At 40.1% G+C, this 11,723-nt stretch overlaps 1 non-coding gene across 1 annotated transcript; it reads right to left on the bottom strand.

Moving 5' to 3' along the window:
• Positions 1-3,098: 3,098 nt before the first annotated feature.
• Positions 3,099-3,205, bottom strand: LOC145168069 (small nucleolar RNA R71). The gene has a single exon (XR_013741662.1). It is a non-coding gene; the product is annotated as a small nucleolar RNA R71 (small nucleolar RNA).
• Between the last annotated feature and the right edge of the window lie 8,518 nt (positions 3,206-11,723).

Genomic DNA, 11,723 nt, shown 5'->3' on the forward strand with positions numbered 1-11,723 from the left:
AGAAATGGCAAGCCAAGGTAAGGACTTTTTACCTCCAAATAGATGCTACAACTGTACGAATGTTGGATCTAAAGACTCCTTCTTATTCCAAGCTCCTCACTCTTCAAGCTTCCTCCAAGAATGCACACTTTTGGCTTCACACACTCAAAATATGGGTTAGCTCACTAGGGATTATCTCTGGATGTGATAGGGTGATGAGGGAGGCGGCGTAAAGGAATTAAAGTCCTTTAAATAGGGTGTAATCCCGAATAATTAGGGTTTTCTCTAAACAGCCTAAACTCGTCGAGTCCAGCTCTCCAACTCGACGACTAGGCTTTATAACTCGCGCGTCCAGATCAACTCCTACACGACGAGTTGGGGCCATCCAACTTGTCGAGTAGGCCCTTCAAATTGCACTAAATCCTCAAGTTCCACATCCAGGAATCGGGGTGTTACAAGTTTGGAATGTTTCTTGGATCCCATGGACTAGGAAAGTTAAGATCTTTTGCAATCCCTTTTAGCCATGCAAGTTGTCTTGGTCATTTAGGTCATTTTGGTATATTAAAGTTTAGATATTTAAATATTGTGGCATTATTATGGATAAATTTGGAAACTTTATCCATCTAGACATCTTGGGATTGAGATCTGAAAGTTGCAAGACTTGGACTTAATGAATGAAGTTGAGAAATATGCATTTTAGGTCCCTTTGAAACTTAAAATCTAGATCTTGGTGGTTTGGACCTTCCTAATAGATAAAGTGATATTTGCATATGTAGCCATATATTTAGTATAGATTTTTATCAATTATTAGTTAATTATTTGCATATTATGGACAAAAGGTACTTAATAATGTTTGAATTATATTTTCAGTCCAGAAGCCGTGCTCGGAAGCAAAAGGAAGCAGGAGTCATGAACGAAAGCTCGGGAATAGAAGAAAGAAGAAAAAGGCTTAAATCTGAAGCTACTCGGCGAGTAGGGTCGTCTACTCGACGAGTAGACACGAAGGTTCGCGAAGAAATATGAGAAGTCCTTGCCGCATACGGATTCAACAAATGGACTCGTCGAGTCAGTTATCTACTCGACGAGTAGCCCCTGTTTCGAGGAAATTATAAATAGACTTCACAAACCCGAATTGAGGACTCTCTGGCTTTTTGGAGAACTTACTTGGCGACTAAGGAACTTGCTGGAGATCAGAAGAACGTGTGAAGAACCCTAATCCTTCATTCTTAAGAGATTAAGGCACTTTAGGTTTAATTTTCCACTTACTTTTGAATTGAATTATGTTAGGATTATTTGAATTTGTTTTTAAGCTTTCATACACTGAAATCATGAACTAATTTCGTTAGTTTCTGTTTGGGGAAGACAAATTTGCTCCTATGGTTTAATTTACTCTCTTGATTAATTGTTAGTTGGTGATATTGTTAAATTAAGCTTGTTAAAGACCCTTATGCATTAACTACAACTATTTTCTGTTAATTGCTAAGTGATTAAGCTGCATGAACATCTTTTAATTGCTTATCTCATATAAATTATGTGAACACAATAATATATGCGTAGGAATAATGAACATGAAACTAGGATTAACTAGAGAATGGGTAAATTAATGTGTGAGCTTGTATGATACACCATCAACAAGAGGTTAATTGAATCACCAAACTTAATTAGCTAGCTACAAGTCTTATTTAACCCCAATAATCAACCTAGGAAATCTATTAGTTTAATCAAGTGGCCATTGTTTGAATTAGTATGTTTTCTAAGGATTAGTAATAGCGAATGCGAATCTAATCACTAGAGTCGGTAACCAATAACAATTAATCTATTATATTATCATAAAAATTAACCATAGGAGTAAATGAGTTGAACCTAAAAAGAAACCCTTTTTGATCATTGAATTTAGTTTGTTTTTACGTGCTTTCAGCTTTTAATTGAGTAGTTAAGTTTAAGTTAAGTTTCTAGTCTTGTAAAACTAGAGAAACCCCTATTTTCTATTACTTGTTTTTAGTTAATTCTAGTTTTTAGTTTTAATTTTCCGTTCCCTGAGTTCGATACCCTATTTATTTAACTACACCACAATTGACAGGTCCACTGCCTTTGTGTGTCAATTTTATAATTAAAAGTAGGATTAAAACCAGTTGAATTTACACACATCAAGTTTTTGGCGCCGTTGCCGGGGAACGGTTCAAAAATTAGCACTAATTTCTAGTTTTATTGATCCTTTGTGTGAGATTTATCTTGCACAAAGTTATTTTTAGGTAATTTAGTTATTAGGATTAGTTTTCATAGTTTTCTGTTTTAGAAATTTAATTAGATTTTTTTTCTGTTTCTGCCTTGAACTCGCCGAGTGCAATCGACGCTACTCGGCGAGTCCAGCGCTGTTTCACAGTTTTTATTTTTATTTTCTTTTTGTTCTTTTTACGCGTTTTTCTTACTTTGGTTGCAGTTGTTACATGACCCGAGGATCCAATACGTCTTTGGTTCCTCCACTTGAAGACCCGGAGTCCGCTCTAAGAAAGAACAAAAGAAAAGCCGTTGGAGAATCCGCCTCTTCAAAGAACTCACCCTTGAAGAATCTCAAATCCGTTTTTAGAAAGAAAAGGAGCAGCAAATCAGGAGCATCCAACACCTCTTCCTTGGCAAACGAAGACCCAATCAAGGAAGACATCATGAACGAGTCTGAAAGAGAAGAAAGCGAATTTGAAGAAGGTAGCGATCTAGAAGGTGACTTTGACAACACCATGGCAAACATCGATGAAGTTCCCATGGGCGAATGGAAGAAGAGGATACGAGATGATACCGGCCCGGGACTTGTGCAACCCGCGATTCCCGCGACTGCCACTTTTGAGCTTAAGGGTCACATACTTGCTCAACTCAAGGAGATCCCCTTCTACGGAAAAGACCACGAAGATGCCTATAAACACTTGGATGAAGTCAATGATGTGGCTGATTATTTTAATGTTCCAAATGTGCCTCGCGAAACCCAGCTGCTTCGTATGCTTCCAGTGACATTCAAAGGTGCTGCAAAGGATTGGCTCAAGTCACTCCCTCCCGGATCCATCACTACATGGGCTAAGATGAAGGAAGAATTTATTGACCAGTTTTGCCCACCTACGAAAATAGCCAAGTTGAAGAAGGCTATTGACAACTTTGAACAACAACCTGGAGAGTCCCTTTATGAGGCATGGGAGAGATACAAAAGTCTACTAAGGAATTGCCCACATCATGATCTTAATAGCCAACAAGAAGTCTCCATTTTCTATGATGGAGTCAATGTAACAACTAGGCAGCTCCTTGACTCGCAAGGACCCCTCACAAAGAAGGCACCCCCGGTGATCAAAGAACTAATTGAAGAATTCTCTAAGCATTCTAGAGAATACCACAATCCAAGGAATGATATGACCAAGGGATCGGCCTATGCAGCTTCTGAAGATTTGTCGGCAGTTATGGCAATGTTGAAAACCATGGATAGGAGGATGGATAAAATGGATCAAACAATCCATGCTATTCGGGTAGGATGTGAGAATTGCAATGGGCCTCATCTAACTAGAGATTGTGATTTGGACGAGAACGGGAATAAGAAAGTGCAAGTATGCTATTCTAGTGGTGATAGATTTGATGACGATTGGCGAAAACCTAAGAAAGAATGGATCCCTTATGATGAGTACAAAAAAGCGAGGGAGGAGAAATTTAGACAAAAGGCAAGGGGTTTTTACCAAAAGGAGGAGCCGGTACAAGAAAAGAAACCAAATCTAGAAGAAATGCTCACTAAATTTGTAGCTGCATCCGAAAAAAGACACAATGACCACGATGCTGCAATACAAGATACAAGAACAATATTAAGGAATCAGCAAGCATCCATTCACAACATTGAGAACCAGCTGGGGCAACTCGCCCAACAAATGAATCAAAGAGCACCGGGAGAACTTCCTAGTAACACCGAGAACAATCCAAAAGGCGCACATATAAACATTGTCACAACTAGGAGTGGGAAGATTATAACCCCTCTGGCCCCTATTCAAAACGAAGACCTGAAGCTGGTACAAGAGAAGGAGGCAGAAGGGCAGAACGAAAATCAGACCCATCTGAACCCAGACCCTACTCGCCGAGTCCACGATATGGACTCGATGAGTCCGACATCTGATCAGAAAAATACACCTCCTGTTAAGCCATATCAGCCTCCAATGCCATATCCAACCCGAGCTACACAAGAGAAGAATGAAGAAGACTACCAGAAGTTTCTAGAACACATAAAGGCTCTTCAAATTAATTTACCATTCATAGAAGCAGTTGCTCAAATGCCAAAATACGCCAAATTTCTCAAGGATCTTCTAACTAATAGAAGGAAGATGGAAGAAGTGAAGAAGGTGGTCCTAAACGAGAATTGCTCAACTGCTATGTTAAACAAACTTCCCAAGAAGAAAGGAGATCCGGGAAGTTTAACATTGCCCTGCCAATTTGGAAACTTGGCCACCATTTACGCACTAGCTGATTCAGGAGCAAGTGTAAATCTCATGCCTTACTCGTTTTTCAAAAAGTTCGATCTCCCCGAGCGAAGACCCATTCGTATGGCAATCCACCTAGCAAACAAGACGGTTACATTTCCTAGAGGAATTTGTGAAGATCTTTTGGTAAAGATGGACAAGTTCGTGTTCCCCGCAGACTTTATAGGTCTAGATATGGAAGCGGATCCCCAAGTCCCGATCATATTAGGAAGACCTTTTCTTAATACGGCAAGTGCTATCGTCGACATGCGAGATTCTAAACTTACCCTTCGGGTAGGAGATGAATCAGTCACATTTGGAGTTGATCAAGCCATGAAGTATGCAAGGAGTAGTGATGACACGGCATTTTCAATTGACATGTTGTAAGAATTATTGGAAGATTGGAAAGAAGAAAAACCAAGCAAGTCCACCGTCTCATTTCAAGAAGAGTTTGATGATGAAAGGGACCTGATGGAGCTAGAAAGACTGCTCGAGGAAGCTGAGTATGACGATCTGATCAGAGGTGCAGGAAGACCGACTCGCCGAGTAGCCTCGATCGACTCGGCGAGTCCATTCGAAGAAACTCGAACAGTCGCGAATACTACATCGGACTCGACGAGTCTCCTTACTGGACTCGACGTGTTCAACATTCAGAACACAAAACCTGAGCTCAAGGCACTACCAGATCACTTGGAGTACGCATTTCTTGAAGATGGCCAGCAAAAACCTGTAATTATAGCTGCCGATTTGGCCGAACATGAGAAGAAGAGCCTTGTGGGTGTACTAAAGAAGAGGCAAGGTGCTATAGCATGGAAGATAACCGACATAAAGGGAATTAGTACGGCCTATTGTTCCCACAAAATCAACTTAGAAGATGGATCAAAAGCTGTAGTACAACGCCAAAGAAGACTCAACCCGAATATGCAAGAAGTTGTGAAAAAGGAGGTGGTGAAATTACTAGATGCCGGAATCATTTATTCAATCTCCGATAGCCCATGGGTGAGTCCGGTCCAAGTGGTGCCGAAGAAAGGAGGCATGACGGTAGTGGCTAATGAAAACAACGAATTAATTCCAACAAGGACGGTAACCGGGTGGCGAGTTTGCATCGACTATAGGAAGCTAAATGAGGCCACATGCAAGGATCACTTTCCATTACCTTTTATCGATCAAATGCTTGAGAGGCTTTCTGGTCATCTTTATTTTTGTTTTCTCGATGGGTTTTTGGGGTACTTTCAAATTCCAATCGACCCATAAGACCAAGAGAAGACCACTTTTACATGCCCGAGTGGAACATTTGCATATAGACGCATGCCTTTTGGGTTATGCAATGCACCAGCTACTTTCCAAAGGTGCATGATGGCTATCTTTCATGACATGGTCGAAAAGTTTATGGAGGTTTTTATGGATGACTTCTCGGTTTTTGGGTCCTCTTTTGAAGATTGCTTGTCCAACTTGGATCTAATGCTAGCAAAATTTGAGAAGACCAACCTTGTTGTCAATTGGGAGAAGTGTCATTTTATGGTGAAGGAAGGGATTGTGTTGGGCCATAAGATCTCAAAGAAGGGGATATAGGTGGATAGAGCAAAGGTTGATACGATAGCCAATTTACCACCTCCATCAAATGTCAAGGGAGTCAGAAGCTTTCTAGGCCATGCGGGATTTTATCGCTGATTTATTAAAGATTTTTCAAAGATTGCTAGGCCCTTGACTCAATTACTCTTGAAGGACGCCCCATTTGATTTTTCCAAGGAATGTCATGAGGCATTTCATTTGCTAAAGGAAAAATTAACCACTACTCATATCATGATAGCACCAAATTGGAAATTTCCTTTCGAGCTAATGTGTGATGCTAGTGATTATGCTGTGGGTGCTGTTTTAGGGCAAAGGGTTGATAAACATTTTCAACCAATCTACTACGCAAGCAAGACATTGAATCCCACCCAAGAGAACTACACTACTACCGAGAAGGAGCTGTTAGCGGTGGTATACGCCTTTGACAAGTTCCGGCCATACTTAGTCTTATCCAAGACAATCGTTTTTACCGATCACTCTGCGTTGAAGTATCTATTTGCCAAGCAAGATGCGAAGCCCAGATTGATATGTTGGGTCCTACTTCTACAAGAGTTTGATATCAAAATACGCGATAAAAAGGGGATGGAAAACGTAGCTGCCGATCATTTATCAAGACTAGAGAACCCACTTTTGGAGAAGCTAGAAGAAGATAAAATTGGAGATGATTTTCCCGATGAGTATATCTTGGTAGTAGCGGGAGAAGTGCCATGGTTTGCGGATATAGCAAATTACTTAGCAACTAAATACATCCCAAAAGATTTGACTCGCCAACAAAAGAAGAAATTCTTTTCGGAAATTAAATACTACTTTTGGGACGAACCATACCTTTTCCGAAGCTGCTCGGATGGAATGATAAGAAGATGTGTATTCGGGAAGGAAAGTCAAGAAATTTTGGCACATTGCCATAGTGGACCCACCGGAGGACATCATGGAGCACATTACACCGCGAAGAAGATTTTTGATATTGGGTTCTATTGGCCTACAATTTTCAAGGATGCTGCTCAATATGTCAAGGAATGTGACTCATGCCAAAGAGCGGGAAATATATCATCCCGAAATGAAATGCCCCAACATAGCATTCAAGTGTGTGAAATATTTGATGTGTGGGGGATTGACTTCATGGGACCCTTTCCCGTGTCTAAAGGAAATAAATACATCTTGGTGGCGGTTGATTACGTATCTAAATGGGCGGAAGCACAAGCATTACCCACTAATGATGCTCGGGTGGTGGTACGACTTTTAAAGAAATTATTCTCACGATTTGGAGTTCCTAAAGCTCTCATTAGTGACCGGGGCACTCATTTTGCCAATGATCAATTAGCTAAGGTGTTGCAAAAATATGGTGTTCACCATAGATTTTCAACATCCTATCATCCTCAAACGAGTGGCCAAACCGAAGTAACGAATAGGGCGTTGAAGAGAATACTAGAAAGATCGGTTGGAAGTAATAGACAAGAGTGGTCGGATAAGCTTGATGATGCACTTTGGGCTTTCCGGACAGCTTTTAAGACACCTATTGGTACTACACCATATAGGCTAGTCTATGGAAAAAATTGTCATTTACCGGTTGAAATAGAGCACAAGGCTTATTGGGCATTGAAGGTGTGCAATTTTGATATAGCTGAACTTAGAACTAACCGGTTGATGCAAATGAATGCCTTGGAAGAACTTAGGAATGAAACTTACACTAGTTCCTTAATCTACAAAGAAAAGACCAAGAGGTGGCATGATAGAAGATTGAAAGGTAATAAAGACTTTAGAGAAGGACAAAAGGTGTTACTCTTCAATTCAAGGCTCAAACTATTTCCGGGAAAGCTTAAGACACGATGGGATGGTCCATTTATAGTAAAGAAAATCTTTCCACATGGAGCTATTGAGCTACTATCAAGAGATGGAACTCCTTTCAAGGTTAATGGTCATAGGGTGAAAAAATATGAAGAAGGAATTCCAAGGAATGAAGAACTTCAAGAAGGGCTGCTGTTGGGTCAAAAATATGGTTTATACTTTGCTTTTCTAGGAAATTGTATTTTTGTGTCTTGGACCGTAAACAGCTTTGTGTTTACGGTCGTATACGTGTTTACGGTTGTGTTTACGGCCGTAAACCTATTTACGGCCCATGTTCACCAAGCCCATGTTTCTTATGTATAAATATAGGTGTAAGGGGTGAGGAGTAGATTAATGAACACATAGAATAGAGGAGCTTAAGTGTGTGGATTTGAAGGTGTTCTAGAGAGAGAAAGAGAGAGAAAAGAGAGTGTGTGTAAGTGTGTGTGAATCTTGTATCCGGATCTTCATTCATATCAATACATACAAGATTCATCATCTTCTTCTTCTCCTTCTCTTCTATTTGATCTGACATCATCCGTTTGATTGGGATTCCGCACCATCAAACGGATCTGATTGATACACAAGCAGATTAGAGACTTACAAGTGATATCAGAGCTTGGATTGTATCACTCATCTTTGTCAGATATGGAGCCGATTTGATCTTATTTTGGAAAGATTCTTGCGTTTTTGGATAGATCTCTGAAAATTAGGGGGGGGTTTGTTCTTCGCGTTTTTGATAAAAACGAGTTTTTGATCGAGTTCTGGAGCAAAAAGAGGTGAGAAACGCCGTTTTTCACGTAATCTGCGAAGAGTTTACGGTCTTTGAAGGGTTTACGGTCGGCGGCGGCGGCAGCTAGGGTTTCCCGGAGTTTACGGCCGTAAACGTGTTTACGGTCGTCGGTTTACGGTCGCCGGAGTTTACAGTCGGCGGCTTGCGGCTCGGAGTATACGGATCGGCGGTTTACGGCAGCGGTGTGCGGCCTCGGCTCGGCAGACGGCTTGGTGGATTCGCGGCTCGGTGAACGGCTAGGGAAGCCGGCTAAGCAGCAGCCTTCGTCTTCGCACATTAAAAAGGGTAGGCGGATTTGGGGGTGCCGGGGGTCGAACCCTGGACCTCTAGTTCATACACTCAACGCTTTACCAACTCAACTAGCGGACTCCTTGGTTCATCACTTCCGATTTTAATTCAAATACATTGCCATTCGCACCAACTTTCGGATTTTTGTCAATTTCAGCCCAAAATTCAATTTCTTTTCATTTTAAATTCCAATTTCAACCAAAAATTTTAGATTTTAATTTTTGACTTTTAATTTTTAACTTTTTACTTAAAATTTTGACTTTGACTTTTAAAGTTTGACCTTTGACTTTAAACTTTGACTTTCTCGTTTAACTTTTAAATTTTCAAATTTAGCTTTTCGGTTTGACTTTTAAGTTTGACTTTTCAAGTTTGACTTTTGAGTTTGACTTTTTAAATTTGACTTTTGAGTCTTTTTAGTCAAAGGGCATTTTTAAATTTAAGTTTGACTTCTAGTTGTGCTTTTAATGGTTTTTGAGGACATGAAAGAGAGTCGTCAGGATATGTTAAGACAAAATTTCAACATGTTCGATTATATCCCTGGAGAAACCCTGGAAGCTCAGTTGAAGCGATTTACTACACTTACTATTGAGATGAATATAGCTGAGATTTTCTTGACTAAATCTGAGATAAACAAAAAGCTGTTGAATTCACTTCCGAAATCATGGGATAAGAACGTGGCTATCATCAAGAAGACAAAAGATCTCAATCGTCTTAGTCTTGCTGATATAATTGAAGAAATTGACGCTTTGAAGTGTGGAAAAACAATGTGTTCCGTAAACCTTCCGGTCAATGAAGTTTCATGTTCTCAATCATGTGAAGTTTCATGTTCTCAATCATGTGAAGCTACGATTAAACTTCTTCGTGAACATAATGATTTATTAAAAAGAGAAGTTGAGGACCTGAGATATGAAGGTTATCAACTCAGGAAAGGACAGAAACCCCTAAAGGCCCAATTAGAAACAAAAATAAAGGACTTTAGGAAGCTTCAGGAAGAATTCAGCAACAAGTGTGAAAATTATGACTATATTAAGAGACAACTTGATGCTGTAACTGAAGAACTTGACGCTTTGAAAATTAAGTGTGGAAAAACAGATGTTAGTTTCAAAAATTATACTGCGTCAAGTAAGACAGTTGAGTCCTTATTTGAAACCCAATTAAAATTCAAAGATAATCAAAACAAGGGTCTAGGGTATGATAGTGTTCCTCCACCTTTCAATCATAACTACACATCCATCCCTACGACACAGGAAGAAATTGACAGGGAGGCACATCTTCAATATGGCAAACCAGCTGGTTTTGTTTCAGGAGGTATTCAGGTTGAAAATTCTAATGCTTCTACTTCATGTGCAGGTAAAGTAACAGAAGATGAGAACAAGGAGAACACTACTGAACAAACCAACATCTCCTTGAGATCTGAATCTGTTGCTTCGAACTCAGTTGCTTCTGATCAACCTGTTGTTGAAAAATACAGGCCACCAATTCCATTGAAACAGAGTGCCTATTGTAATTGTGCATGTGGGAACAACCAACGAGAAGGCAAAGATACGCCACCAGGGGCAGGAAGAAACAACTTCACAGTGAAGAAAAAGACATGTTTTCACTGTGGAACACCTGGACACATTGCCAGAAATTGTCCTAATCGCGCATACGTTCCCTACTATACACAAGGGTGGCAGAACGCACCAAGAGGGAGATACTCCAAAAGAAACCCCTCAAGGTCACGTTCAGACAATGGCGACTGGAACGCACAGAAGGCAAAGAATCAATCCCACAAGGCCAATAATCTGAATCCCAAGGGCAAGAAGGGAATGTCGGCCAAGAAGCCAAATCCAAGAGATGCTCCCGTGAAGCCAAAATCAAAGTCATCTCAACGGCCGACATCAAGTTCAAAATCAAGTACCGAGCCACCCATCAGATCGAAAAAGAAATGGGTTAAACCCAACTACAAACAGGTTCCAAAGGCTCACTCTCCCAAATCAACTAATGACTTTTCTTCATCTTCTGTTTGTGATAAACAGGATATGTCATGGGAGAGAGTACCGTGCAAGGATGACAAAGGTCGACCCAGTTTCAAAATGGACTGGGTTCCAAAGACCAACTGATCCCGCTCTGTGTCAGAGCAGCTATGGAGGCATATCATCAGACTTTGGTTTGTTGGTAGTGGCTATTCCAGGCACATGATAGGTACATCTCTCAACTGTACAACATTCATAACTTTGTTTGGGAGTATGTGTCCTTCGCGGGAAAGGAAAAAAGGAAGAGATCACAAATGGGGTTAGTGCTTAACGATGTGAAGAATTTTTGGATATGTTCTGAGATTACGTGTGCTATTCTCAGACCTTCTGGATGCAAATTCAATCGGTGACTTACGATTTGAGTTTTCTTCTCTATACTCCTGAGTTTTTCTTAAGCTGATTCGCTTTAAAGACTAATTTTTGTATTAGGATAGTTTAAATTTGCGCATTTACTTTCGTTTCTCTCCTATGCACAAATTTAGGGGGGGAAATAAAAACAAAACAAAAATTAGAAAAGTTTAAAAAATCCAAAAACATTAGAAAATCAGAAAATCAAAAATATGTTGTTAATGAAATGTGCTTGAGGGAGATGTTTTGGGAAGTGATATAATCATGTGATAACAGGCAATCTGAATCTGTGTAAGGGACTGAATCTGAATTGTCTAGGCTCTGTGTTCGATGCGTTGTAGGCACGAAATATTTTAAAATGGACTTGACTAGGCATTAATGAACTTAAGGAATCTAGAGACTTGACAAATCTTGACCTAGATAGAT

The sequence above is a fragment of the Lactuca virosa genome, chromosome 3 (genome assembly GCF_052849685.1).
Source record: "Lactuca virosa cultivar CGN04683 chromosome 3, Lactuca_virosa_CGN04683_v6, whole genome shotgun sequence".
Classification (NCBI taxonomy): Eukaryota; Viridiplantae; Streptophyta; class Magnoliopsida; order Asterales; family Asteraceae; genus Lactuca; species Lactuca virosa.